The sequence below is a fragment of the Anomaloglossus baeobatrachus genome, chromosome 9 (genome assembly GCF_048569485.1).
Source record: "Anomaloglossus baeobatrachus isolate aAnoBae1 chromosome 9, aAnoBae1.hap1, whole genome shotgun sequence".
Lineage (NCBI taxonomy): Eukaryota > Metazoa > Chordata > Amphibia > Anura > Aromobatidae > Anomaloglossus > Anomaloglossus baeobatrachus.
The window spans coordinates 165,502,945-165,527,482 of NC_134361.1; the positions used below are offsets into that span (position 1 = coordinate 165,502,945).

The 24,538-nt window shown below is 46.3% G+C and overlaps 12 non-coding genes and 4 pseudogenes across 12 annotated transcripts; all 16 read right to left on the reverse strand.

Annotated features, from left to right (window-relative positions):
• Positions 1 to 1,111: 1,111 nt before the first annotated feature.
• On the reverse strand, positions 1,112 to 1,306 carry LOC142253081 (U2 spliceosomal RNA). Its single transcript, XR_012726401.1, has one exon. It is a non-coding gene; the product is annotated as a U2 spliceosomal RNA (small nuclear RNA).
• A 697-nt stretch (positions 1,307 to 2,003) lies between these two features.
• Positions 2,004 to 2,145, reverse strand: LOC142253750 (U2 spliceosomal RNA; annotated as a pseudogene).
• Positions 2,146 to 3,262: 1,117 nt separating this feature from the next.
• On the reverse strand, positions 3,263 to 3,457 carry LOC142253082 (U2 spliceosomal RNA). The gene has a single exon (XR_012726402.1). It is a non-coding gene; the product is annotated as a U2 spliceosomal RNA (small nuclear RNA).
• Positions 3,458 to 4,154: 697 nt separating this feature from the next.
• Positions 4,155 to 4,296, reverse strand: LOC142253751 (U2 spliceosomal RNA; annotated as a pseudogene).
• Positions 4,297 to 5,411: 1,115 nt separating this feature from the next.
• On the reverse strand, positions 5,412 to 5,602 carry LOC142252287 (U2 spliceosomal RNA). Its single transcript, XR_012725673.1, has one exon. It is a non-coding gene; the product is annotated as a U2 spliceosomal RNA (small nuclear RNA).
• Positions 5,603 to 6,719: 1,117 nt separating this feature from the next.
• LOC142253084 (U2 spliceosomal RNA) lies at positions 6,720 to 6,914 on the reverse strand. The gene has a single exon (XR_012726404.1). It is a non-coding gene; the product is annotated as a U2 spliceosomal RNA (small nuclear RNA).
• A 697-nt stretch (positions 6,915 to 7,611) lies between these two features.
• Positions 7,612 to 7,753, reverse strand: LOC142253752 (U2 spliceosomal RNA; annotated as a pseudogene).
• Positions 7,754 to 8,870: 1,117 nt separating this feature from the next.
• LOC142252288 (U2 spliceosomal RNA) lies at positions 8,871 to 9,061 on the reverse strand. Its single transcript, XR_012725674.1, has one exon. It is a non-coding gene; the product is annotated as a U2 spliceosomal RNA (small nuclear RNA).
• A 1,117-nt stretch (positions 9,062 to 10,178) lies between these two features.
• On the reverse strand, positions 10,179 to 10,369 carry LOC142252290 (U2 spliceosomal RNA). The gene has a single exon (XR_012725675.1). It is a non-coding gene; the product is annotated as a U2 spliceosomal RNA (small nuclear RNA).
• Positions 10,370 to 11,486: 1,117 nt separating this feature from the next.
• LOC142253335 (U2 spliceosomal RNA) lies at positions 11,487 to 11,674 on the reverse strand. The gene has a single exon (XR_012726634.1). It is a non-coding gene; the product is annotated as a U2 spliceosomal RNA (small nuclear RNA).
• A 6,491-nt stretch (positions 11,675 to 18,165) lies between these two features.
• LOC142253057 (U2 spliceosomal RNA) lies at positions 18,166 to 18,358 on the reverse strand. The gene has a single exon (XR_012726379.1). It is a non-coding gene; the product is annotated as a U2 spliceosomal RNA (small nuclear RNA).
• A 701-nt stretch (positions 18,359 to 19,059) lies between these two features.
• Positions 19,060 to 19,201, reverse strand: LOC142253746 (U2 spliceosomal RNA; annotated as a pseudogene).
• A 1,117-nt stretch (positions 19,202 to 20,318) lies between these two features.
• Positions 20,319 to 20,509, reverse strand: LOC142252291 (U2 spliceosomal RNA). Its single transcript, XR_012725676.1, has one exon. It is a non-coding gene; the product is annotated as a U2 spliceosomal RNA (small nuclear RNA).
• Positions 20,510 to 21,626: 1,117 nt separating this feature from the next.
• On the reverse strand, positions 21,627 to 21,817 carry LOC142252292 (U2 spliceosomal RNA). Its single transcript, XR_012725677.1, has one exon. It is a non-coding gene; the product is annotated as a U2 spliceosomal RNA (small nuclear RNA).
• Positions 21,818 to 22,934: 1,117 nt separating this feature from the next.
• Positions 22,935 to 23,125, reverse strand: LOC142252294 (U2 spliceosomal RNA). The gene has a single exon (XR_012725679.1). It is a non-coding gene; the product is annotated as a U2 spliceosomal RNA (small nuclear RNA).
• A 1,117-nt stretch (positions 23,126 to 24,242) lies between these two features.
• Positions 24,243 to 24,433, reverse strand: LOC142252295 (U2 spliceosomal RNA). The gene has a single exon (XR_012725680.1). It is a non-coding gene; the product is annotated as a U2 spliceosomal RNA (small nuclear RNA).
• Positions 24,434 to 24,538: the final 105 nt, after the last annotated feature.

Sequence of the window (24,538 nt, forward strand, 5' to 3'; positions counted from 1 at the left end):
AATTGGTTTGGGCCTCGAGTGGCACCCTGGCCTATGCCGGACACATCTTAGGGAGAGAGAGCGAGAGGGAGACAAACCCACGCCTACACAAGACATTTTGTCACCCAAGCCAACCCTTGAAAAGGCTGCTTTGCAGAGCAAAAACAAGAAGAATGGTGCGTTTTGCAGCCGCCGCCCACTGCAATGAATCTGAATAACTCCTCCTTTAGGGCGCAAGCAACTCCCCTCCCCCTTGCAGTCTTTCCAATTCACGATACAAAAAGACGGACAGGACAGGTTGCCTGACTTTCCGTCACTGCCACCCTTTGCCATCCTTACCCGTAGAAAGCCCTTTCATCATCCCCAAACCCTAATCTTTTCCCTTTCCTTCCCAGCCCCCAAACCCTGCCCTCTGTACCTTTCTCACCACCCGCTTCCCTTCTCCTGTCATCCCCCTACCACCCGGGAAAAAAAGAGATTGCCCCCTCCTTCCACTAGCCCACCCTCCCACCCAAAGAACAACTTCTTCTGCGCAGCTTGTTTTCTAGGCAGCAGCGCTATTGTGATGTCATCGGGGGGCATTGTGACAAGCCGCCAGTGTTCCGTCTCTTCATGTTGTGCACTGTTCAAACCGAAAATACATCAACAGGCAGGCTACAGAAAAGCTTACTAACAAAGGTTAGAGAGGGGCTTTCTCAGAGGGCTTTTTACAGTTTGTCTATTCCCAATTAGCCGGTTTAGTATACTTAATGAAAGTACTAATTCTTTCATAGGCCGCCCATTCTTAGTATTTGACGTTCAGGTAACAACAGGTAACTTTATTTGGAGTGGAAGCAGAGAGATAACACCAGATGCCAATTGTAGATCCTCTCACACCTGTGGTCACTGCAGCATCTGACTCCACTTTGTCCAAAAGGGATCTATTCCATTCAATTACACATGATCTAGATTAGACTGACAACAAGATACTGCACGGGACATAGCAGAGTTGGTGAAGTTGAGTGGTGATGAGTTTGCTATTTGGATGAATAAAGCAAGTAAAAAGTGTGTTAGATAAAAATTCATTTCAATTCGCTAATCGGGCTAATATGAATCAGGTGAATCGAGTTCTGCTTTTGGAAACTGGGTTAAGAAGGGGTGCACCGTTCCTGGAGGTACTGCAATACCAGGTCAATGCGTGGAGTGGACAGAGCAAGCTCTTTTTCCATCTCCCTGTTCTAAAAATCCATTTAATATATGGTCCCCAGATAGGGGACGTATCAGATATTAAACTGATAAGAACAGATTTTGATTTAATGAAGCTTTCCAAAGCACCGCAAAAATGCATGACCGAAGTCGCACCAAAAACAGTGCAAAGGCTAGGATTCGTGTGGACCCCTCCGTGAGAAGAGGATCCCCAAAAATCAACCCCGTCCCTCCGAGCCAGAAGGCCACAGCGAGGGTCAGGGATCTTCGGTGCTCCCCCAAGCCGAAGCCTGGTTGAGCCTTGTTGTTGCTCCCAGCGTCCACCGAGGCATCTTACCCAAGTGGAGTAGGAAGCTACTAGTCGTTGGTTTCGCAGCCGAGACTGCCCGGACCGTCAACCGGTGTTGGTTTCTCAGCCCAAGGCTGACCGGACCTCCAACCGGGTGTTGGTTTCTCAGCCCAAGGCTGACCGGACCTCCAACCGGGTGTTGGTTTCTCAGCCCAAGGCTAACCGGACCTCCAACCGGGTGTTGGTTTCTCAGCCAAAGCTGACCCGGACCTCCAACCGGGTGTTGGTTTCTCAGCCCAAAGCTGACCGGACCTCCGACCGGGATTATAAAAATTTCCCTTCTTAGCCAGAAGGCCGGGATAGGGCAATATGCTTGGAAAGTATGAATAGGCAAGGCGCGGCGTGCGACAGAGTCTGAGGCTTACCAGGGTCCCAACCTAGCAAGTTCAGACTCCCTCCAGGGTGTCCATTCCTGGGGCACACTGCACCATAACCCCCACACTTACTCAGTCTAATAGCCTCGATCCTGGTAGGGCCATGGTTTCCTCTAGATGGATATACTATCCTCCCAAAGTACTAACAAGCGCAACCTTCCAGTGTGCATTGCATCATTGTACTAAGGTGGCCGGAGCCTTAAACCACCTTTTCGAATGATACTACACTTGATCTTAGCCAAAAGGCCGAGAAGCGATAACCAGAATTGGTTTGGGCCTCGAGTGGCACCCTGGCCTATGCCGGACACATCTTAGGGAGAGAGAGCGAGAGGGAGACAAACCCACGCCTACACAAGACATTTTGTCACCCAAGCCAACCCTTGAAAAGGCTGCTTTGCAGAGCAAAAACAAGAAGAATGGTGCGTTTTGCAGCCGCCGCCCACTGCAATGAATCTGAATAACTCCTCCTTTAGGGCGCAAGCAACTCCCCTCCCCCTTGCAGTCTTTCCAATTCACGATACAAAAAGACGGACAGGACAGGTTGCCTGACTTTCCGTCACTGCCACCCTTTGCCATCCTTACCCGTAGAAAGCCCTTTCATCATCCCCAAACCCTAATCTTTTCCCTTTCCTTCCCAGCCCCCAAACCCTGCCCTCTGTACCTTTCTCACCACCCGCTTCCCTTCTCCTGTCATCCCCCTACCACCCGGGAAAAAAAGAGATTGCCCCCTCCTTCCACTAGCCCACCCTCCCACCCAAAGAACAACTTCTTCTGCGCAGCTTGTTTTCTAGGCAGCAGCGCTATTGTGATGTCATCGGGGGGCATTGTGACAAGCCGCCAGTGTTCCGTCTCTTCATGTTGTGCACTGTTCAAACCGAAAATACATCAACAGGCAGGCTACAGAAAAGCTTACTAACAAAGGTTAGAGAGGGGCTTTCTCAGAGGGCTTTTTACAGTTTGTCTATTCCCAATTAGCCGGTTTAGTATACTTAATGAAAGTACTAATTCTTTCATAGGCCGCCCATTCTTAGTATTTGACGTTCAGGTAACAACAGGTAACTTTATTTGGAGTGGAAGCAGAGAGATAACACCAGATGCCAATTGTAGATCCTCTCACACCTGTGGTCACTGCAGCATCTGACTCCACTTTGTCCAAAAGGGATCTATTCCATTCAATTACACATGATCTAGATTAGACTGACAACAAGATACTGCACGGGACATAGCAGAGTTGGTGAAGTTGAGTGGTGATGAGTTTGCTATTTGGATGAATAAAGCAAGTAAAAAGTGTGTTAGATAAAAATTCATTTCAATTCGCTAATCGGGCTAATATGAATCAGGTGAATCGAGTTCTGCTTTTGGAAACTGGGTTAAGAAGGGGTGCACCGTTCCTGGAGGTACTGCAATACCAGGTCAATGCGTGGAGTGGACAGAGCAAGCTCTTTTTCCATCTCCCTGTTCTAAAAATCCATTTAATATATGGTCCCCAGATAGGGGACGTATCAGATATTAAACTGATAAGAACAGATTTTGATTTAATGAAGCTTTCCAAAGCACCGCAAAAATGCATGACCGAAGTCGCACCAAAAACAGTGCAAAGGCTAGGATTCGTGTGGACCCCTCCGTGAGAAGAGGATCCCCAAAAATCAACCCCGTCCCTCCGAGCCAGAAGGCCACAGCGAGGGTCAGGGATCTTCGGTGCTCCCCCAAGCCGAAGCCTGGTTGAGCCTTGTTGTTGCTCCCAGCGTCCACCGAGGCATCTTACCCAAGTGGAGTAGGAAGCTACTAGTCGTTGGTTTCGCAGCCGAGACTGCCCGGACCGTCAACCGGTGTTGGTTTCTCAGCCCAAGGCTGACCGGACCTCCAACCGGGTGTTGGTTTCTCAGCCCAAGGCTGACCGGACCTCCAACCGGGTGTTGGTTTCTCAGCCCAAGGCTAACCGGACCTCCAACCGGGTGTTGGTTTCTCAGCCAAAGCTGACCCGGACCTCCAACCGGGTGTTGGTTTCTCAGCCCAAAGCTGACCGGACCTCCGACCGGGATTATAAAAATTTCCCTTCTTAGCCAGAAGGCCGGGATAGGGCAATATGCTTGGAAAGTATGAATAGGCAAGGCGCGGCGTGCGACAGAGTCTGAGGCTTACCAGGGTCCCAACCTAGCAAGTTCAGACTCCCTCCAGGGTGTCCATTCCTGGGGCACACTGCACCATAACCCCCACACTTACTCAGTCTAATAGCCTCGATCCTGGTAGGGCCATGGTTTCCTCTAGATGGATATACTATCCTCCCAAAGTACTAACAAGCGCAACCTTCCAGTGTGCATTGCATCATTGTACTAAGGTGGCCGGAGCCTTAAACCACCTTTTCGAATGATACTACACTTGATCTTAGCCAAAAGGCCGAGAAGCGATAACCAGAATTGGTTTGGGCCTCGAGTGGCACCCTGGCCTATGCCGGACACATCTTAGGGAGAGAGCGAGAGGGAGACAAACCCACGCCTACACAAGACATTTTGTCACCCAAGCCAACCCTTGAAAAGGCTGCTTTGCAGAGCAAAAACAAGAAGAATGGTGCGTTTTGCAGCCGCCGCCCACTGCAATGAATCTGAATAACTCCTCCTTTAGGGCGCAAGCAACTCCCCTCCCCCTTGCAGTCTTTCCAATTCACGATACAAAAAGACGGACAGGACAGGTTGCCTGACTTTCCGTCACTGCCACCCTTTGCCATCCTTACCCGTAGAAAGCCCTTTCATCATCCCCAAACCCTAATCTTTTCCCTTTCCTTCCCAGCCCCCAAACCCTGCCCTCTGTACCTTTCTCACCACCCGCTTCCCTTCTCCTGTCATCCCCCTACCACCCGGGAAAAAAAGAGATTGCCCCCTCCTTCCACTAGCCCACCCTCCCACCCAAAGAACAACTTCTTCTGCGCAGCTTGTTTTCTAGGCAGCAGCGCTATTGTGATGTCATCGGGGGGCATTGTGACAAGCCGCCAGTGTTCCGTCTCTTCATGTTGTGCACTGTTCAAACCGAAAATACATCAACAGGCAGGCTACAGAAAAGCTTACTAACAAAGGTTAGAGAGGGGCTTTCTCAGAGGGCTTTTTACAGTTTGTCTATTCCCAATTAGCCGGTTTAGTATACTTAATGAAAGTACTAATTCTTTCATAGGCCGCCCATTCTTAGTATTTGACGTTCAGGTAACAACAGGTAACTTTATTTGGAGTGGAAGCAGAGAGATAACACCAGATGCCAATTGTAGATCCTCTCACACCTGTGGTCACTGCAGCATCTGACTCCACTTTGTCCAAAAGGGATCTATTCCATTCAATTACACATGATCTAGATTAGACTGACAACAAGATACTGCACGGGACATAGCAGAGTTGGTGAAGTTGAGTGGTGATGAGTTTGCTATTTGGATGAATAAAGCAAGTAAAAAGTGTGTTAGATAAAAATTCATTTCAATTCGCTAATCGGGCTAATATGAATCAGGTGAATCGAGTTCTGCTTTTGGAAACTGGGTTAAGAAGGGGTGCACCGTTCCTGGAGGTACTGCAATACCAGGTCAATGCGTGGAGTGGACAGAGCAAGCTCTTTTTCCATCTCCCTGTTCTAAAAATCCATTTAATATATGGTCCCCAGATAGGGGACGTATCAGATATTAAACTGATAAGAACAGATACTACACTTGATCTTAGCCAAAAGGCCGAGAAGCGATAACCAGAATTGGTTTGGGCCTCGAGTGGCACCCTGGCCTATGCCGGACACATCTTAGGGAGAGAGAGCGAGAGGGAGACAAACCCACGCCTACACAAGACATTTTGTCACCCAAGCCAACCCTTGAAAAGGCTGCTTTGCAGAGCAAAAACAAGAAGAATGGTGCGTTTTGCAGCCGCCGCCCACTGCAATGAATCTGAATAACTCCTCCTTTAGGGCGCAAGCAACTCCCCTCCCCCTTGCAGTCTTTCCAATTCACGATACAAAAAGACGGACAGGACAGGTTGCCTGACTTTCCGTCACTGCCACCCTTTGCCATCCTTACCCGTAGAAAGCCCTTTCATCATCCCCAAACCCTAATCTTTTCCCTTTCCTTCCCAGCCCCCAAACCCTGCCCTCTGTACCTTTCTCACCACCCGCTTCCCTTCTCCTGTCATCCCCCTACCACCCGGGAAAAAAAGAGATTGCCCCCTCCTTCCACTAGCCCACCCTCCCACCCAAAGAACAACTTCTTCTGCGCAGCTTGTTTTCTAGGCAGCAGCGCTATTGTGATGTCATCGGGGGGCATTGTGACAAGCCGCCAGTGTTCCGTCTCTTCATGTTGTGCACTGTTCAAACCGAAAATACATCAACAGGCAGGCTACAGAAAAGCTTACTAACAAAGGTTAGAGAGGGGCTTTCTCAGAGGGCTTTTTACAGTTTGTCTATTCCCAATTAGCCGGTTTAGTATACTTAATGAAAGTACTAATTCTTTCATAGGCCGCCCATTCTTAGTATTTGACGTTCAGGTAACAACAGGTAACTTTATTTGGAGTGGAAGCAGAGAGATAACACCAGATGCCAATTGTAGATCCTCTCACACCTGTGGTCACTGCAGCATCTGACTCCACTTTGTCCAAAAGGGATCTATTCCATTCAATTACACATGATCTAGATTAGACTGACAACAAGATACTGCACGGGACATAGCAGAGTTGGTGAAGTTGAGTGGTGATGAGTTTGCTATTTGGATGAATAAAGCAAGTAAAAAGTGTGTTAGATAAAAATTCATTTCAATTCGCTAATCGGGCTAATATGAATCAGGTGAATCGAGTTCTGCTTTTGGAAACTGGGTTAAGAAGGGGTGCACCGTTCCTGGAGGTACTGCAATACCAGGTCAATGCGTGGAGTGGACAGAGCAAGCTCTTTTTCCATCTCCCTGTTCTAAAAATCCATTTAATATATGGTCCCCAGATAGGGGACGTATCAGATATTAAACTGATAAGAACAGATTTTGATTTAATGAAGCTTTCCAAAGCACCGCAAAAATGCATGACCGAAGTCGCACCAAAAACAGTGCAAAGGCTAGGATTCGTGTGGACCCCTCCGTGAGAAGAGGATCCCCAAAAATCAACCCCGTCCCTCCGAGCCAGAAGGCCACAGCGAGGGTCAGGGATCTTCGGTGCTCCCCCAAGCCGAAGCCTGGTTGAGCCTTGTTGTTGCTCCCAGCGTCCACCGAGGCATCTTACCCAAGTGGAGTAGGAAGCTACTAGTCGTTGGTTTCGCAGCCGAGACTGCCCGGACCGTCAACCGGTGTTGGTTTCTCAGCCCAAGGCTGACCGGACCTCCAACCGGGTGTTGGTTTCTCAGCCCAAGGCTGACCGGACCTCCAACCGGGTGTTGGTTTCTCAGCCCAAGGCTAACCGGACCTCCAACCGGGTGTTGGTTTCTCAGCCAAAGCTGACCCGGACCTCCAACCGGGTGTTGGTTTCTCAGCCCAAAGCTGACCGGACCTCCGACCGGGATTATAAAAATTTCCCTTCTTAGCCAGAAGGCCGGGATAGGGCAATATGCTTGGAAAGTATGAATAGGCAAGGCGCGGCGTGCGACAGAGTCTGAGGCTTACCAGGGTCCCAACCTAGCAAGTTCAGACTCCCTCCAGGGTGTCCATTCCTGGGGCACACTGCACCATAACCCCCACACTTACTCAGTCTAATAGCCTCGATCCTGGTAGGGCCATGGTTTCCTCTAGATGGATATACTATCCTCCCAAAGTACTAACAAGCGCAACCTTCCAGTGTGCATTGCATCATTGTACTAAGGTGGCCGGAGCCTTAAACCACCTTTTCGAATGATACTACACTTGATCTTAGCCAAAAGGCCGAGAAGCGATAACCAGAATTGGTTTGGGCCTCGAGTGGCACCCTGGCCTATGCCGGACACATCTTAGGGAGAGAGAGCGAGAGGGAGACAAACCCACGCCTACACAAGACATTTTGTCACCCAAGCCAACCCTTGAAAAGGCTGCTTTGCAGAGCAAAAACAAGAAGAATGGTGCGTTTTGCAGCCGCCGCCCACTGCAATGAATCTGAATAACTCCTCCTTTAGGGCGCAAGCAACTCCCCTCCCCCTTGCAGTCTTTCCAATTCACGATACAAAAAGACGGACAGGACAGGTTGCCTGACTTTCCGTCACTGCCACCCTTTGCCATCCTTACCCGTAGAAAGCCCTTTCATCATCCCCAAACCCTAATCTTTTCCCTTTCCTTCCCAGCCCCCAAACCCTGCCCTCTGTACCTTTCTCACCACCCGCTTCCCTTCTCCTGTCATCCCCCTACCACCCGGGAAAAAAAGAGATTGCCCCCTCCTTCCACTAGCCCACCCTCCCACCCAAAGAACAACTTCTTCTGCGCAGCTTGTTTTCTAGGCAGCAGCGCTATTGTGATGTCATCGGGGGGCATTGTGACAAGCCGCCAGTGTTCCGTCTCTTCATGTTGTGCACTGTTCAAACCGAAAATACATCAACAGGCAGGCTACAGAAAAGCTTACTAACAAAGGTTAGAGAGGGGCTTTCTCAGAGGGCTTTTTACAGTTTGTCTATTCCCAATTAGCCGGTTTAGTATACTTAATGAAAGTACTAATTCTTTCATAGGCCGCCCATTCTTAGTATTTGACGTTCAGGTAACAACAGGTAACTTTATTTGGAGTGGAAGCAGAGAGATAACACCAGATGCCAATTGTAGATCCTCTCACACCTGTGGTCACTGCAGCATCTGACTCCACTTTGTCCAAAAGGGATCTATTCCATTCAATTACACATGATCTAGATTAGACTGACAACAAGATACTGCACGGGACATAGCAGAGTTGGTGAAGTTGAGTGGTGATGAGTTTGCTATTTGGATGAATAAAGCAAGTAAAAAGTGTGTTAGATAAAAATTCATTTCAATTCGCTAATCGGGCTAATATGAATCAGGTGAATCGAGTTCTGCTTTTGGAAACTGGGTTAAGAAGGGGTGCACCGTTCCTGGAGGTACTGCAATACCAGGTCAATGCGTGGAGTGGACAGAGCAAGCTCTTTTTCCATCTCCCTGTTCTAAAAATCCATTTAATATATGGTCCCCAGATAGGGGACGTATCAGATATTAAACTGATAAGAACAGATACTACACTTGATCTTAGCCAAAAGGCCGAGAAGCGATAACCAGAATTGGTTTGGGCCTCGAGTGGCACCCTGGCCTATGCCGGACACATCTTAGGGAGAGAGAGCGAGAGGGAGACAAACCCACGCCTACACAAGACATTTTGTCACCCAAGCCAACCCTTGAAAAGGCTGCTTTGCAGAGCAAAAACAAGAAGAATGGTGCGTTTTGCAGCCGCCGCCCACTGCAATGAATCTGAATAACTCCTCCTTTAGGGCGCAAGCAACTCCCCTCCCCCTTGCAGTCTTTCCAATTCACGATACAAAAAGACGGACAGGACAGGTTGCCTGACTTTCCGTCACTGCCACCCTTTGCCATCCTTACCCGTAGAAAGCCCTTTCATCATCCCCAAACCCTAATCTTTTCCCTTTCCTTCCCAGCCCCCAAACCCTGCCCTCTGTACCTTTCTCACCACCCGCTTCCCTTCTCCTGTCATCCCCCTACCACCCGGGAAAAAAAGAGATTGCCCCCTCCTTCCACTAGCCCACCCTCCCACCCAAAGAACAACTTCTTCTGCGCAGCTTGTTTTCTAGGCAGCAGCGCTATTGTGATGTCATCGGGGGGCATTGTGACAAGCCGCCAGTGTTCCGTCTCTTCATGTTGTGCACTGTTCAAACCGAAAATACATCAACAGGCAGGCTACAGAAAAGCTTACTAACAAAGGTTAGAGAGGGGCTTTCTCAGAGGGCTTTTTACAGTTTGTCTATTCCCAATTAGCCGGTTTAGTATACTTAATGAAAGTACTAATTCTTTCATAGGCCGCCCATTCTTAGTATTTGACGTTCAGGTAACAACAGGTAACTTTATTTGGAGTGGAAGCAGAGAGATAACACCAGATGCCAATTGTAGATCCTCTCACACCTGTGGTCACTGCAGCATCTGACTCCACTTTGTCCAAAAGGGATCTATTCCATTCAATTACACATGATCTAGATTAGACTGACAACAAGATACTGCACGGGACATAGCAGAGTTGGTGAAGTTGAGTGGTGATGAGTTTGCTATTTGGATGAATAAAGCAAGTAAAAAGTGTGTTAGATAAAAATTCATTTCAATTCGCTAATCGGGCTAATATGAATCAGGTGAATCGAGTTCTGCTTTTGGAAACTGGGTTAAGAAGGGGTGCACCGTTCCTGGAGGTACTGCAATACCAGGTCAATGCGTGGAGTGGACAGAGCAAGCTCTTTTTCCATCTCCCTGTTCTAAAAATCCATTTAATATATGGTCCCCAGATAGGGGACGTATCAGATATTAAACTGATAAGAACAGATACTACACTTGATCTTAGCCAAAAGGCCGAGAAGCGATAACCAGAATTGGTTTGGGCCTCGAGTGGCACCCTGGCCTATGCCGGACACATCTTAGGGAGAGAGAGCGAGAGGGAGACAAACCCACGCCTACACAAGACATTTTGTCACCCAAGCCAACCCTTGAAAAGGCTGCTTTGCAGAGCAAAAACAAGAAGAATGGTGCGTTTTGCAGCCGCCGCCCACTGCAATGAATCTGAATAACTCCTCCTTTAGGGCGCAAGCAACTCCCCTCCCCCTTGCAGTCTTTCCAATTCACGATACAAAAAGACGGACAGGACAGGTTGCCTGACTTTCCGTCACTGCCACCCTTTGCCATCCTTACCCGTAGAAAGCCCTTTCATCATCCCCAAACCCTAATCTTTTCCCTTTCCTTCCCAGCCCCCAAACCCTGCCCTCTGTACCTTTCTCACCACCCGCTTCCCTTCTCCTGTCATCCCCCTACCACCCGGGAAAAAAAGAGATTGCCCCCTCCTTCCACTAGCCCACCCTCCCACCCAAAGAACAACTTCTTCTGCGCAGCTTGTTTTCTAGGCAGCAGCGCTATTGTGATGTCATCGGGGGGCATTGTGACAAGCCGCCAGTGTTCCGTCTCTTCATGTTGTGCACTGTTCAAACCGAAAATACATCAACAGGCAGGCTACAGAAAAGCTTACTAACAAAGGTTAGAGAGGGGCTTTCTCAGAGGGCTTTTTACAGTTTGTCTATTCCCAATTAGCCGGTTTAGTATACTTAATGAAAGTACTAATTCTTTCATAGGCCGCCCATTCTTAGTATTTGACGTTCAGGTAACAACAGGTAACTTTATTTGGAGTGGAAGCAGAGAGATAACACCAGATGCCAATTGTAGATCCTCTCACACCTGTGGTCACTGCAGCATCTGACTCCACTTTGTCCAAAAGGGATCTATTCCATTCAATTACACATGATCTAGATTAGACTGACAACAAGATACTGCACGGGACATAGCAGAGTTGGTGAAGTTGAGTGGTGATGAGTTTGCTATTTGGATGAATAAAGCAAGTAAAAAGTGTGTTAGATAAAAATTCATTTCAATTCGCTAATCGGGCTAATATGAATCAGGTGAATCGAGTTCTGCTTTTGGAAACTGGGTTAAGAAGGGGTGCACCGTTCCTGGAGGTACTGCAATACCAGGTCAATGCGTGGAGTGGACAGAGCAAGCTCTTTTTCCATCTCCCTGTTCTAAAAATCCATTTAATATATGGTCCCCAGATAGGGGACGTATCAGATATTAAACTGATAAGAACAGATTTTTTTTTAACTTGGAAGTACCTAAAACAAAGGTACACCCGTTTATTATTGGATATAAAAGTACATTACATTAAAAATATTCCAATTTACAACCTTGTCTGTGATTACATCTGTATCTCAATTACAGAATATCAAAACATCATTTACATTTGTTTTACATATAGTAAGCAGTCTACATATTACAAGTCCTTTACAGTGCAGGGCTTCACTCCTATAAAGAACACTATCCACAATTCCTTTACACTCAACATATAAACTACATACAAAAATTGGTCCTTTAAATTGCGGAGTTCCACTCCTTTACAAACCACTGTTTCGATAAAATGACATTCATCTTCTTGTCCAGAATATAATACAGATACATATCACTAAAAGCCAAATCTATAACATCCTGCACAGATAAAACATCATGCTTAAAAAGAAGGATGTTCCTGGCCTTCCACAGAGCTTCCTTGACTGTGCTGATTGTCTTCCATGCGATGATCTTCTTATTGACGGTGGGACATTCCACATACCCGAATAAAACAGTCTCAAAAGTCAAATCTCTGATGTCCGTCATTTTTTGCAATAAAGGAAAAATTCGTGTCCATATTTGTCGTGCAAAAGAACAAGTCCATAAAATATGTAGTACCGTCTCATCTCCGAAGCATCTTTCCCTTGGACATCTGGCAGTAGTCACAAGTCCTCTTCTGTGTTGGAATGCTCTGCATGGAAGACAATCATGCACACAGCTCCAGGCCAGGTCCTTCTGGGAATTAAAAAGGTACGCTGCATTAATATTTTGAAATATTTCAACACACTTAACTTCATTAAAATTCCCGATCTGTGCTATTGGCTGTTTATCCTTAAAACACTTTAAAATCTTCTTGCTGTCTTTTATATCCTCTACAATTTTCCCTTTCAAATCATAAGAATTAACAATAGTTTCCAAAATGACATAACTATCTGGCATATTAAAAGCGTACGGGGAACTTAAAACCGTTTGGAACCAACCAAAACGTCTCATAAAATAACCCGTATTGAAACGAATAAAATATGACCAGTAGTTAGATTTTGAAAGGGCATTACAACACAAAACAAAAAACCTTATATAAACAAAAGCTCTAAAATCTGGAAAATCTTTACCACCTTTTTCTTTAGGTTTAATTACCACTTCTCTTTTTAATTTCTCCATCTTCGAATTCCAAAAAAAAGTAAAACACGCTTTGATGATCTGGTTAAAAATTCGTGTGGGAGGGGGGAAGACAAGGCTCAAATACAACAACAAAGGAAGAATGACCATTTTTATAATTAGAACCTTCCCCTCCATCGTCAGCTTTCGTAGCCTCCACATACACAGCTTTTGATTCACCTTTTGTGCAATGACCTCCCAACTTTCTTTCCCTTTATTTGTCTCATTAAAAATCACCCCTAAAATCTTCACAGAATCACATTCAGGTACTGGAATATCATTTAGTGTCATATTCCCCACATTTAGAATACCGCTTTTGTTTAAATTAACCTTAAAACCGGACCCACAACAAAAATATTCCACCTGTTTCAACGCTTTCCTAATAGACAGAGCATCTTTACAAATTACCACCACATCATCCATGTAGCCCGTTACCTTAGCTTCCAAACCACCTCCCCCCGGCAACGGGATACCACGGATCTGTTTATCTCTCCTTAAAGCACAAAGTAACGGTTCAAGGGCACACACAAATAATAAAGGGGACAATGGGCAACCTTGTTTAACCCCAGAGTTTAAAACCACCTCCTTCGTTTTAAAACCATTAACTAAAATTTTACTTGTACAATTGTGATAAAATGCTTTAAGAGACAATAAAAATCCTTCAGGTATTCCCATGCGTGATAAAACCTTAAATAGGAACTGATGTGACACTCTGTCAAAGGCTTTCTCGAAGTCTAAGGACAGGACCGCCAACTGACTCCCCCTTGACTTTGTGTCATCAATCACATCTTTGATTAAATTTAAGTTTTCCCACACACTCCTTCCCGGTATACCGCACACTTGATTTATATGAATTATATTCTCTATCACTTTTTTCAATCTAGTTGCACATATTTTTGCCAGTATTTTGTAATCACAATTTAAAAGAGTGATAGGTCTCCAATTTTTTAGACTAGATTTGTCTCCTATTTTATGTATGAGGGAAACCTCACCCCTCCTCCATGAGGTGGGGAGAATTTTTGTTCTAAAAACCTCACTAAAAACAGAAAACAAATCCTCTTGTAAAATGTCATAAAAGGTGGAATAAAACTCTATAGGTATGCCATCGGGTCCCGGTACTTTACCAGCCTTAAAACTCCCCACCGCGTCTGATACCTCTTCCTCACTCAGGTCCTGTATTAAAAATTCTTGTGAAACAGGGTCAAGACTGATGGAAATATCATCTAAAATACTTTCTGTAAAACAATTATCAATACTTTTTGTGTTAAAAAGCTCAGAATAATACTCATACACTTTGGCTAAAATCCCCTCTATATTTTGTTCACCTTCCATAGAGTTGATAAAAACCCGCTTTTCCACCATACATTTAAAAAAATACCTCGAACAAGTTTCATTATTTTCAATATGTTTAACCTTAGCATGAAAAATAAGCTCTTTCCCTTTTTGTTCTAGTGTGTGGTGGATTTCATTTTTTAGGTCACTAATATCTTTCTCCACATCCATATCATTATTTCTTAATTTATATAAGGTTTGTAACCTGGTAGTAAGTTGGGTATAAAATTCTCTCTTTTCCTTTACCTTCTGTGCTCCTGCCTTAATAAAAAAATCTTTTATATTTTTTTTCATTTTTTCCCACCACCTGCTGATGGGAATACGAGGGTCTCTTATTCTCTTAAAATATAAATAGAAATTAGTAAAATCAGTTAAAATTTGAGGGTCTTCTAAAAGGGAGATATTTAACTTCCAAGAACCTTTCCCTTTTTTAAAAAAATCATCATGTTTTACATGAAAGGATAATAATTTATGGTCAGAAAATGCATTAGTTAGAAGCTCACATTTAAAAGGCAGCACGGACTTTGAGCAGAAAATAAAATCAATCCTGGAGCTACAGTTAACATTACTCCATGTCACCCAGTCCTGCAATGGTAAATCTCTATTACATTCCTTAAAAACATCATTTAATCTAAAATCCAGCACAATGTTTCTAAGCATAAAAGAAGTTTTATCATAATTTCTGCTTGTTGCGCTGGAAATTCTTTTCTCACCACCGAGAATGCAATTAAAATCACCTGCTAAAACCATCGGGGTAGAGTCATTAAGAAATAAGGGTAACATATCTAACATTTCAGCTCTTTCTTGCTTGTCTGCGGATCCATAAAAATTTAAAAATTGCCATTTGTAACCATCAATAACAGCTTGAACTAATAAAATTCTGCCAGGTAAAATCTCTTGAACAGAATCAATAAACGCATTCCCCCTAAAAAGAATGGCGACCCCTGCTGACTTGGACCCATTTGACCCCGACCACACTGAGGGTCCATACGTCCAATCTTTCTGATACTCATGGTAATTTAAACTGTGTGATATAGAACACTCTTGTAAAAAGAATACAGTTGCAGTCAGGGTAGTAAGAAAATCAAACAACGCCACCCTTTTTGCCTGTGTTTTAAGCCCTCTCACATTTAGAGACACACCCTTAACCCCTGCCATAAGAGAAAAGAAGAAGGATAATTAAATATTTCTAAACTCTTACCTCAGCTGGTTCAGACGTCTCCTTCAGAGTAGGATAGATCGTCGGAGATGACCGTTTGCAAGGAGTCCGTATCTGAGGACTCCCCATTGGTTAACGTCTCAGGCTGCACACCTCCCGGGACAGACTGAGTTCTCATACTAGTAATTTGCATCTGGTCAGCTGACCCGTCTCCCTGCTCCAGACACTCCATCCCATCTCCTTTAAGGGAATAGTCAGGGAGAGTCTCATCGAGCACACGCGCCTCGGGTGTAATCAGCACATTGACCGGGGTCTCCGGGATCACGGAGGCAGCCACCCCAGTCCCCATCTCCATTTCTGAAGAGGGTAGGGTAACGCCCTCCTGCTGACACGCCATTGGGTTCCCACCATCATCCGGAGGGTCCGGAGGGGGTACTACCTCAGGTTCCCTCTGAGACCCCTGCAACTTACGTCTCTTTGGTCCAGAAGTCTGGCATCTGGGAGTCATCCCGGGAGTACACGAAGACGAGGATTGGCCTTTGGCAGATACTTCTGGCCTCTCTACGGAGGCCGCCTCCGGCCTTCTGCCCTGCCGTTCCCTCCTTTCCTTCGCCATTTCATCCGACACGGGGACGCCTTCTGCAGCCTGAGTTTGTTTGCTTGGCTCATCTCCGTCTCTCTCTCCATCCTCCCTTCCCACAGGCCTGTCCGAACCAGCCGAGGGTTGGTCAGGGGCCGAGGGCTTCTCCACTCGTGATTTTCCCCAGACATTCCTGTAGGGACATTTGAAAAAAGAGTGAGTGTTTGACATACAATTAGTACATATGCTTCCTTTTGGACATTTATCAGTCTTATGATCTTTACCTCCACAAGAAACACAAGTCACATCACAATCAGAATGTCCATATTTTTTACATTTACGACAAAAGGGAGGCATACCATTAAAAAAAAGGTCGCCATTCGTATTACCTATTTTAAAACGGGCTGGAGGTAAACGTATACCTCCTGCTACCGTAGGGTCCTTAATACAAGTGACAACATACCTCCATTTACTACTCCATATGCCACATTCATTCATTACCTTCCCTTGACACACCACCTTGGAAAAAAAATTATTAAGGAATGAAGTAATCTCAGTCTCAGTCACATAAGGAGAGTAAATTTTAACAATAAGAATCTTTACATCGTCAATTTTGTGTTCTACAATAGTTATACCTTTAAGGGATGGTTTCTTTTGGAAAATCACATCCGGATCCTTAGTTTTAGTACAGAAATCTCGGTGGATACCCTCTCCTGTAAAGGTAATATCGAACACACCTCGTCGAGGGTAGTCCTGGATGGCCAAGATTTCCTGTTTACGCACTGAGAAGGTGCGTTCAAGCACCTCTCCCACGACATATCTTAGGCCACGACCATCACTCCCTCCTTTATCAAAGTATACCCGTACCGTATGCTTTAGGCGAGCATAGGTGGGAATATCGCCAGGATCCGCATCCATGGCAACGGGGGATTTTCCGCAACAAAATACTCACTGGAAAATCCAAAGATAATCCAGCTGAGCGATCGCAACTCGTTGTCTGGGGACTAAGCCCACCTCCCAAAAGCAGCAGAGGATTGGATCCCACTACAAGAGTGGGACCCGCACCTAAGGCCAAAAGGCGGGGTACCCCAGACACCTAATGTGCTACAACCAGATGCTAGCAGGATTACCAACACCAGATCGCAGCCAAAAGGCCGAGAAGCGATAACCAGAATTGGTTTGGGCCTCGAGTGGCACCCTGGCCTATGCCGGACACATCTTAGGGAGAGAGAGCGAGAGGGAGACAAACCCACGCCTACACAAGACATTTTGTCACCCAAGCCAACCCTTGAAAAGGCTGCTTTGCAGAGCAAAAACAAGAAGAATGGTGCGTTTTGCAGCCGCCGCCCACTGCAATGAATCTGAATAACTCCTCCTTTAGGGCGCAAGCAACTCCCCTCCCCCTTGCAGTCTTTCCAATTCACGATACAAAAAGACGGACAGGACAGGTTGCCTGACTTTCCGTCACTGCCACCCTTTGCCATCCTTACCCGTAGAAAGCCCTTTCATCATCCCCAAACCCTAATCTTTTCCCTTTCCTTCCCAGCCCCCAAACCCTGCCCTCTGTACCTTTCTCACCACCCGCTTCCCTTCTCCTGTCATCCCCCTACCACCCGGGAAAAAAAGAGATTGCCCCCTCCTTCCACTAGCCCACCCTCCCACCCAAAGAACAACTTCTTCTGCGCAGCTTGTTTTCTAGGCAGCAGCGCTATTGTGATGTCATCGGGGGGCATTGTGACAAGCCGCCAGTGTTCCGTCTCTTCATGTTGTGCACTGTTCAAACCGAAAATACATCAACAGGCAGGCTACAGAAAAGCTTACTAACAAAGGTTAGAGAGGGGCTTTCTCAGAGGGCTTTTTACAGTTTGTCTATTCCCAATTAGCCGGTTTAGTATACTTAATGAAAGTACTAATTCTTTCATAGGCCGCCCATTCTTAGTATTTGACGTTCAGGTAACAACAGGTAACTTTATTTGGAGTGGAAGCAGAGAGATAACACCAGATGCCAATTGTAGATCCTCTCACACCTGTGGTCACTGCAGCATCTGACTCCACTTTGTCCAAAAGGGATCTATTCCATTCAATTACACATGATCTAGATTAGACTGACAACAAGATACTGCACGGGACATAGCAGAGTTGGTGAAGTTGAGTGGTGATGAGTTTGCTATTTGGATGAATAAAGCAAGTAAAAAGTGTGTTAGATAAAAATTCATTTCAATTCGCTAATCGGGCTAATATGAATCAGGTGAATCGAGTTCTGCTTTTGGAAACTGGGTTAAGAAGGGGTGCACCGTTCCTGGAGGTACTGCAATACCAGGTCAATGCGTGGAGTGGACAGAGCAAGCTCTTTTTCCATCTCCCTGTTCTAAAAATCCATTTAATATATGGTCCCCAGATAGGGGACGTATCAGATATTAAACTGATAAGAACAGATTTTTGATTTAATGAAGCTTTCCAAAGCACCGCAAAAAATGCATGACCGAAGTCACACCAAAAACAGTGCAAAGGCTAGGATTCGTGTGGACCCCTCCGTGAGGAGAGGGTCCCCAAAAATCAACCCCGTCCCTCCGAGCCAGAAGGCCACAGCAAGGGTCAGGGATCTTCGGTGCTCCCCCAAGCCGAAGCCTGGTTGAGCCTTGTCGTTGCTCCCAGCGTCCACCCAGGCATCTTACCCAAGTGGAGTAGAGAGCTACTAGTTGTTGGTTTCGCAGCCGAAACTGCCCGGACCGTCAACCGGTGTTGGTTTCTCAGCCCAAGGCTAACCGGACCTCCAACCGGGTGTTGGTTTCTCAGCCGAAGCTGACCCGGACCTCCAACCAGGTGTTGGTTTCTCAGCCGAAGCTGACCCGGACCTCCAACCGGGTGTTGGTTTCTCAGCCGAAGCTGACCCGGACCTCCAACCGGGTGTTGGTTTCTCAGCCCAAAGCTGAACGGACCTCCGACCATGATTATAAAAATTTCCCTTCCTAGCCAGAAGGCCGGGATAGAGCAATATGCTCAGAAAGTATGAAAGGGCAAGGTACGGTGTGCTACAGAGCCCAAGGCTTGCCGGGGTCCAAAGCCAGCAAGCTCAGACTCACTCCAGGGTCGTCAATCCTGGGGCACATTGCACCATAGCCCCCACACTTACTCAGTCTAATAGCCTCGATCCTGGTAGGGCCCTGGTTTCCTCTAGATGGATATACTATCCTCCCAAAGTACTAACAAGCGCAACCTTCCAGTGTGCATTGCATCATTGTACTAAGGTGGCCGGAGCCTTAAACCACCTTTTCGAACGATACTACACTTGATCTTAGCCAAAAGGCCGAGAAGCGATAACCAGAATTGGTTTGGGCCTCGAGTGGCACCCTGGCCTATGCCGGACACATCTTAGGGAGAGAGAGCGAGAGGGAGACAAACCCACGCCTACACAAGACATTTTGTCACCCAAGCCAACCCTTGAAAAGGCTGCTTTGCAGAGCAAAAACAAGAAGAATGGTGCGTTTTGCAGCCGCCGCCCACTGCAATGAATCTGAATAACTCCTCCTTTAGGGCGCAAGCAACTCCCCTCCCCCTTGCAGTCTTTCCAATTCACGATACAAAAAGACGGACAGGACAGGTTGCCTGACTTTCCGTCACTGCCACCCTTTGCCATCCTTACCCGTAGAAAGCCCTTTCATCATCCCCAAACCCTAATCTTTTCCCTTTCCTTCCCAGCCCCCAAACCCTGCCCTCTGTACCTTTCTCACCACCCGCTTCCCTTCTCCTGTCATCCCCCTACCACCCGGGAAAAAAAGAGATTGCCCCCTCCTTCCACTAGCCCACCCTCCCACCCAAAGAACAACTTCTTCTGCGCAGCTTGTTTTCTAGGCAGCAGCGCTATTGTGATGTCATCGGGGGGCATTGTGACAAGCCGCCAGTGTTCCGTCTCTTCATGTTGTGCACTGTTCAAACCGAAAATACATCAACAGGCAGGCTACAGAAAAGCTTACTAACAAAGGTTAGAGAGGGGCTTTCTCAGAGGGCTTTTTACAGTTTGTCTATTCCCAATTAGCCGGTTTAGTATACTTAATGAAAGTACTAATTCTTTCATAGGCCGCCCATTCTTAGTATTTGACGTTCAGGTAACAACAGGTAACTTTATTTGGAGTGGAAGCAGAGAGATAACACCAGATGCCAATTGTAGATCCTCTCACACCTGTGGTCACTGCAGCATCTGACTCCACTTTGTCCAAAAGGGATCTATTCCATTCAATTACACATGATCTAGATTAGACTGACAACAAGATACTGCACGGGACATAGCAGAGTTGGTGAAGTTGAGTGGTGATGAGTTTGCTATTTGGATGAATAAAGCAAGTAAAAAGTGTGTTAGATAAAAATTCATTTCAATTCGCTAATCGGGCTAATATGAATCAGGTGAATCGAGTTCTGCTTTTGGAAACTGGGTTAAGAAGGGGTGCACCGTTCCTGGAGGTACTGCAATACCAGGTCAATGCGTGGAGTGGACAGAGCAAGCTCTTTTTCCATCTCCCTGTTCTAAAAATCCATTTAATATATGGTCCCCAGATAGGGGACGTATCAGATATTAAACTGATAAGAACAGATACTACACTTGATCTTAGCCAAAAGGCCGAGAAGCGATAACCAGAATTGGTTTGGGCCTCGAGTGGCACCCTGGCCTATGCCGGACACATCTTAGGGAGAGAGAGCGAGAGGGAGACAAACCCACGCCTACACAAGACATTTTGTCACCCAAGCCAACCCTTGAAAAGGCTGCTTTGCAGAGCAAAAACAAGAAGAATGGTGCGTTTTGCAGCCGCCGCCCACTGCAATGAATCTGAATAACTCCTCCTTTAGGGCGCAAGCAACTCCCCTCCCCCTTGCAGTCTTTCCAATTCACGATACAAAAAGACGGACAGGACAGGTTGCCTGACTTTCCGTCACTGCCACCCTTTGCCATCCTTACCCGTAGAAAGCCCTTTCATCATCCCCAAACCCTAATCTTTTCCCTTTCCTTCCCAGCCCCCAAACCCTGCCCTCTGTACCTTTCTCACCACCCGCTTCCCTTCTCCTGTCATCCCCCTACCACCCGGGAAAAAAAGAGATTGCCCCCTCCTTCCACTAGCCCACCCTCCCACCCAAAGAACAACTTCTTCTGCGCAGCTTGTTTTCTAGGCAGCAGCGCTATTGTGATGTCATCGGGGGGCATTGTGACAAGCCGCCAGTGTTCCGTCTCTTCATGTTGTGCACTGTTCAAACCGAAAATACATCAACAGGCAGGCTACAGAAAAGCTTACTAACAAAGGTTAGAGAGGGGCTTTCTCAGAGGGCTTTTTACAGTTTGTCTATTCCCAATTAGCCGGTTTAGTATACTTAATGAAAGTACTAATTCTTTCATAGGCCGCCCATTCTTAGTATTTGACGTTCAGGTAACAACAGGTAACTTTATTTGGAGTGGAAGCAGAGAGATAACACCAGATGCCAATTGTAGATCCTCTCACACCTGTGGTCACTGCAGCATCTGACTCCACTTTGTCCAAAAGGGATCTATTCCATTCAATTACACATGATCTAGATTAGACTGACAACAAGATACTGCACGGGACATAGCAGAGTTGGTGAAGTTGAGTGGTGATGAGTTTGCTATTTGGATGAATAAAGCAAGTAAAAAGTGTGTTAGATAAAAATTCATTTCAATTCGCTAATCGGGCTAATATGAATCAGGTGAATCGAGTTCTGCTTTTGGAAACTGGGTTAAGAAGGGGTGCACCGTTCCTGGAGGTACTGCAATACCAGGTCAATGCGTGGAGTGGACAGAGCAAGCTCTTTTTCCATCTCCCTGTTCTAAAAATCCATTTAATATATGGTCCCCAGATAGGGGACGTATCAGATATTAAACTGATAAGAACAGATACTACACTTGATCTTAGCCAAAAGGCCGAGAAGCGATAACCAGAATTGGTTTGGGCCTCGAGTGGCACCCTGGCCTATGCCGGACACATCTTAGGGAGAGAGAGCGAGAGGGAGACAAACCCACGCCTACACAAGACATTTTGTCACCCAAGCCAACCCTTGAAAAGGCTGCTTTGCAGAGCAAAAACAAGAAGAATGGTGCGTTTTGCAGCCGCCGCCCACTGCAATGAATCTGAATAACTCCTCCTTTAGGGCGCAAGCAACTCCCCTCCCCCTTGCAGTCTTTCCAATTCACGATACAAAAAGACGGACAGGACAGGTTGCCTGACTTTCCGTCACTGCCACCCTTTGCCATCCTTACCCGTAGAAAGCCCTTTCATCATCCCCAAACCCTAATCTTTTCCCTTTCCTTCCCAGCCCCCAAACCCTGCCCTCTGTACCTTTCTCACCACCCGCTTCCCTTCTCCTGTCATCCCCCTACCACCCGGGAAAAAAAGAGATTGCCCCCTCCTTCCACTAGCCCACCCTCCCACCCAAAGAACAACTTCTTCTGCGCAGCTTGTTTTCTAGGCAGCAGCGCTATTGTGATGTCATCGGGGGGCATTGTGACAAGCCGCCAGTGTTCCGTCTCTTCATGTTGTGCACTGTTCAAACCGAAAATACATCAACAGGCAGGCTACAGAAAAGCTTACTAACAAAGGTTAGAGAGGGGCTTTCTCAGAGGGCTTTTTACAGTTTGTCTATTCCCAATTAGCCGGTTTAGTATACTTAATGAAAGTACTAATTCTTTCATAGGCCGCCCATTCTTAGTATTTGACGTTCAGGTAACAACAGGTAACTTTATTTGGAGTGGAAGCAGAGAGATAACACCAGATGCCAATTGTAGATCCTCTCACACCTGTGGTCACTGCAGCATCTGACTCCACTTTGTCCAAAAGGGATCTATTCCATTCAATTACACATGATCTAGATTAGACTGACAACAAGATACTGCACGGGACATAGCAGAGTTGGTGAAGTTGAGTGGTGATGAGTTTGCTATTTGGATGAATAAAGCAAGTAAAAAGTGTGTTAGATAAAAATTCATTTCAATTCGCTAATCGGGCTAATATGAATCAGGTGAATCGAGTTCTGCTTTTGGAAACTGGGTTAAGAAGGGGTGCACCGTTCCTGGAGGTACTGCAATACCAGGTCAATGCGTGGAGTGGACAGAGCAAGCTCTTTTTCCATCTCCCTGTTCTAAAAATCCATTTAATATATGGTCCCCAGATAGGGGACGTATCAGATATTAAACTGATAAGAACAGATACTACACTTGATCTTAGCCAAAAGGCCGAGAAGCGATAACCAGAATTGGTTTGGGCCTCGAGTGGCACCCTGGCCTATGCCGGACACATCTTAGGGAGAGAGAGCGAGAGGGAGACAAACCCACGCCTACACAAGACATTTTGTCACCCAAGCCAACCCTTGAAAAGGCTGCTTTGCAGAGCAAAAACAAGAAGAATGGTGCGTTTTGCAGCCGCCGCCCACTGCAATGAATCTGAATAACTCCTCCTTTAGGGCGCAAGCAACTCCCCTCCCCCTTGCAGTCTTTCCAATTCACGATACAAAAAGACGGACAGGACAGGTTGCCTGACTTTCCGTCACTGCCACCCTTTGCCATCCTTACCCGTAGAAAGCCCTTTCATCATCCCCAAACCCTAATCTTTTCCCTTTCCTTCCCAGCCCCCAAACCCTGCCCTCTGTACCTTTCTCACCACCCGCTTCCCTTCTCCTGTCATCCCCCTACCACCCGGGAAAAAAAGAGATTGCCCCCTCCTTCCACTAGCCCACCCTCCCACCCAAAGAACAACTTCTTCTGCGCAGCTTGTTTTCTAGGCAGCAGCGCTATTGTGATGTCATCGGGGGGCATTGTGACAAGCCGCCAGTGTTCCGTCTCTTCATGTTGTGCACTGTTCAAACCGAAAATACATCAACAGGCAGGCTACAGAAAAGCTTACTAACAAAGGTTAGAGAGGGGCTTTCTCAGAGGGCTTTTTACAGTTTGTCTATTCCCAATTAGCCGGTTTAGTATACTTAATGAAAGTACTAATTCTTTCATAGGCCGCCCATTCTTAGTATTTGACGTTCAGGTAACAACAGGTAACTTTATTTGGAGTGGAAGCAGAGAGATAACACCAGATGCCAATTGTAGATCCTCTCACACCTGTGGTCACTGCAGCATCTGACTCCACTTTGTCCAAAAGGGATCTATTCCATTCAATTACACATGATCTAGATTAGACTGACAACAAGATACTGCACGGGACATAGCAGAGTTGGTGAAGTTGAGTGGTGATGAGTTTGCTATTTGGATGAATAAAGCAAGTAAAAAGTGTGTTAGATAAAAATTCATTTCAATTCGCTAATCGGGCTAATATGAATCAGGTGAATCGAGTTCTGCTTTTGGAAACTGGGTTAAGAAGGGGTGCACCGTTCCTGGAGGTACTGCAATACCAGGTCAATGCGTGGAGTGGACAGAGCAAGCTCTTTTTCCATCTCCCTGTTCTAAAAATCCATTTAATATATGGTCCCCAGATAGGGGACGTATCAGATATTAAACTGATAAGAACAGATACTACACTTGATCTTAGCCAAAAGGCCGAGAAGCGATAACCAGAATTGGTTTGGGCCTCGAGTGGCACCCTGGCCTATGCCGGACACATCTTAGGGAGAGAGAGCGAGAGGGAGACAAACCCACGCCTACACAAGACATTTT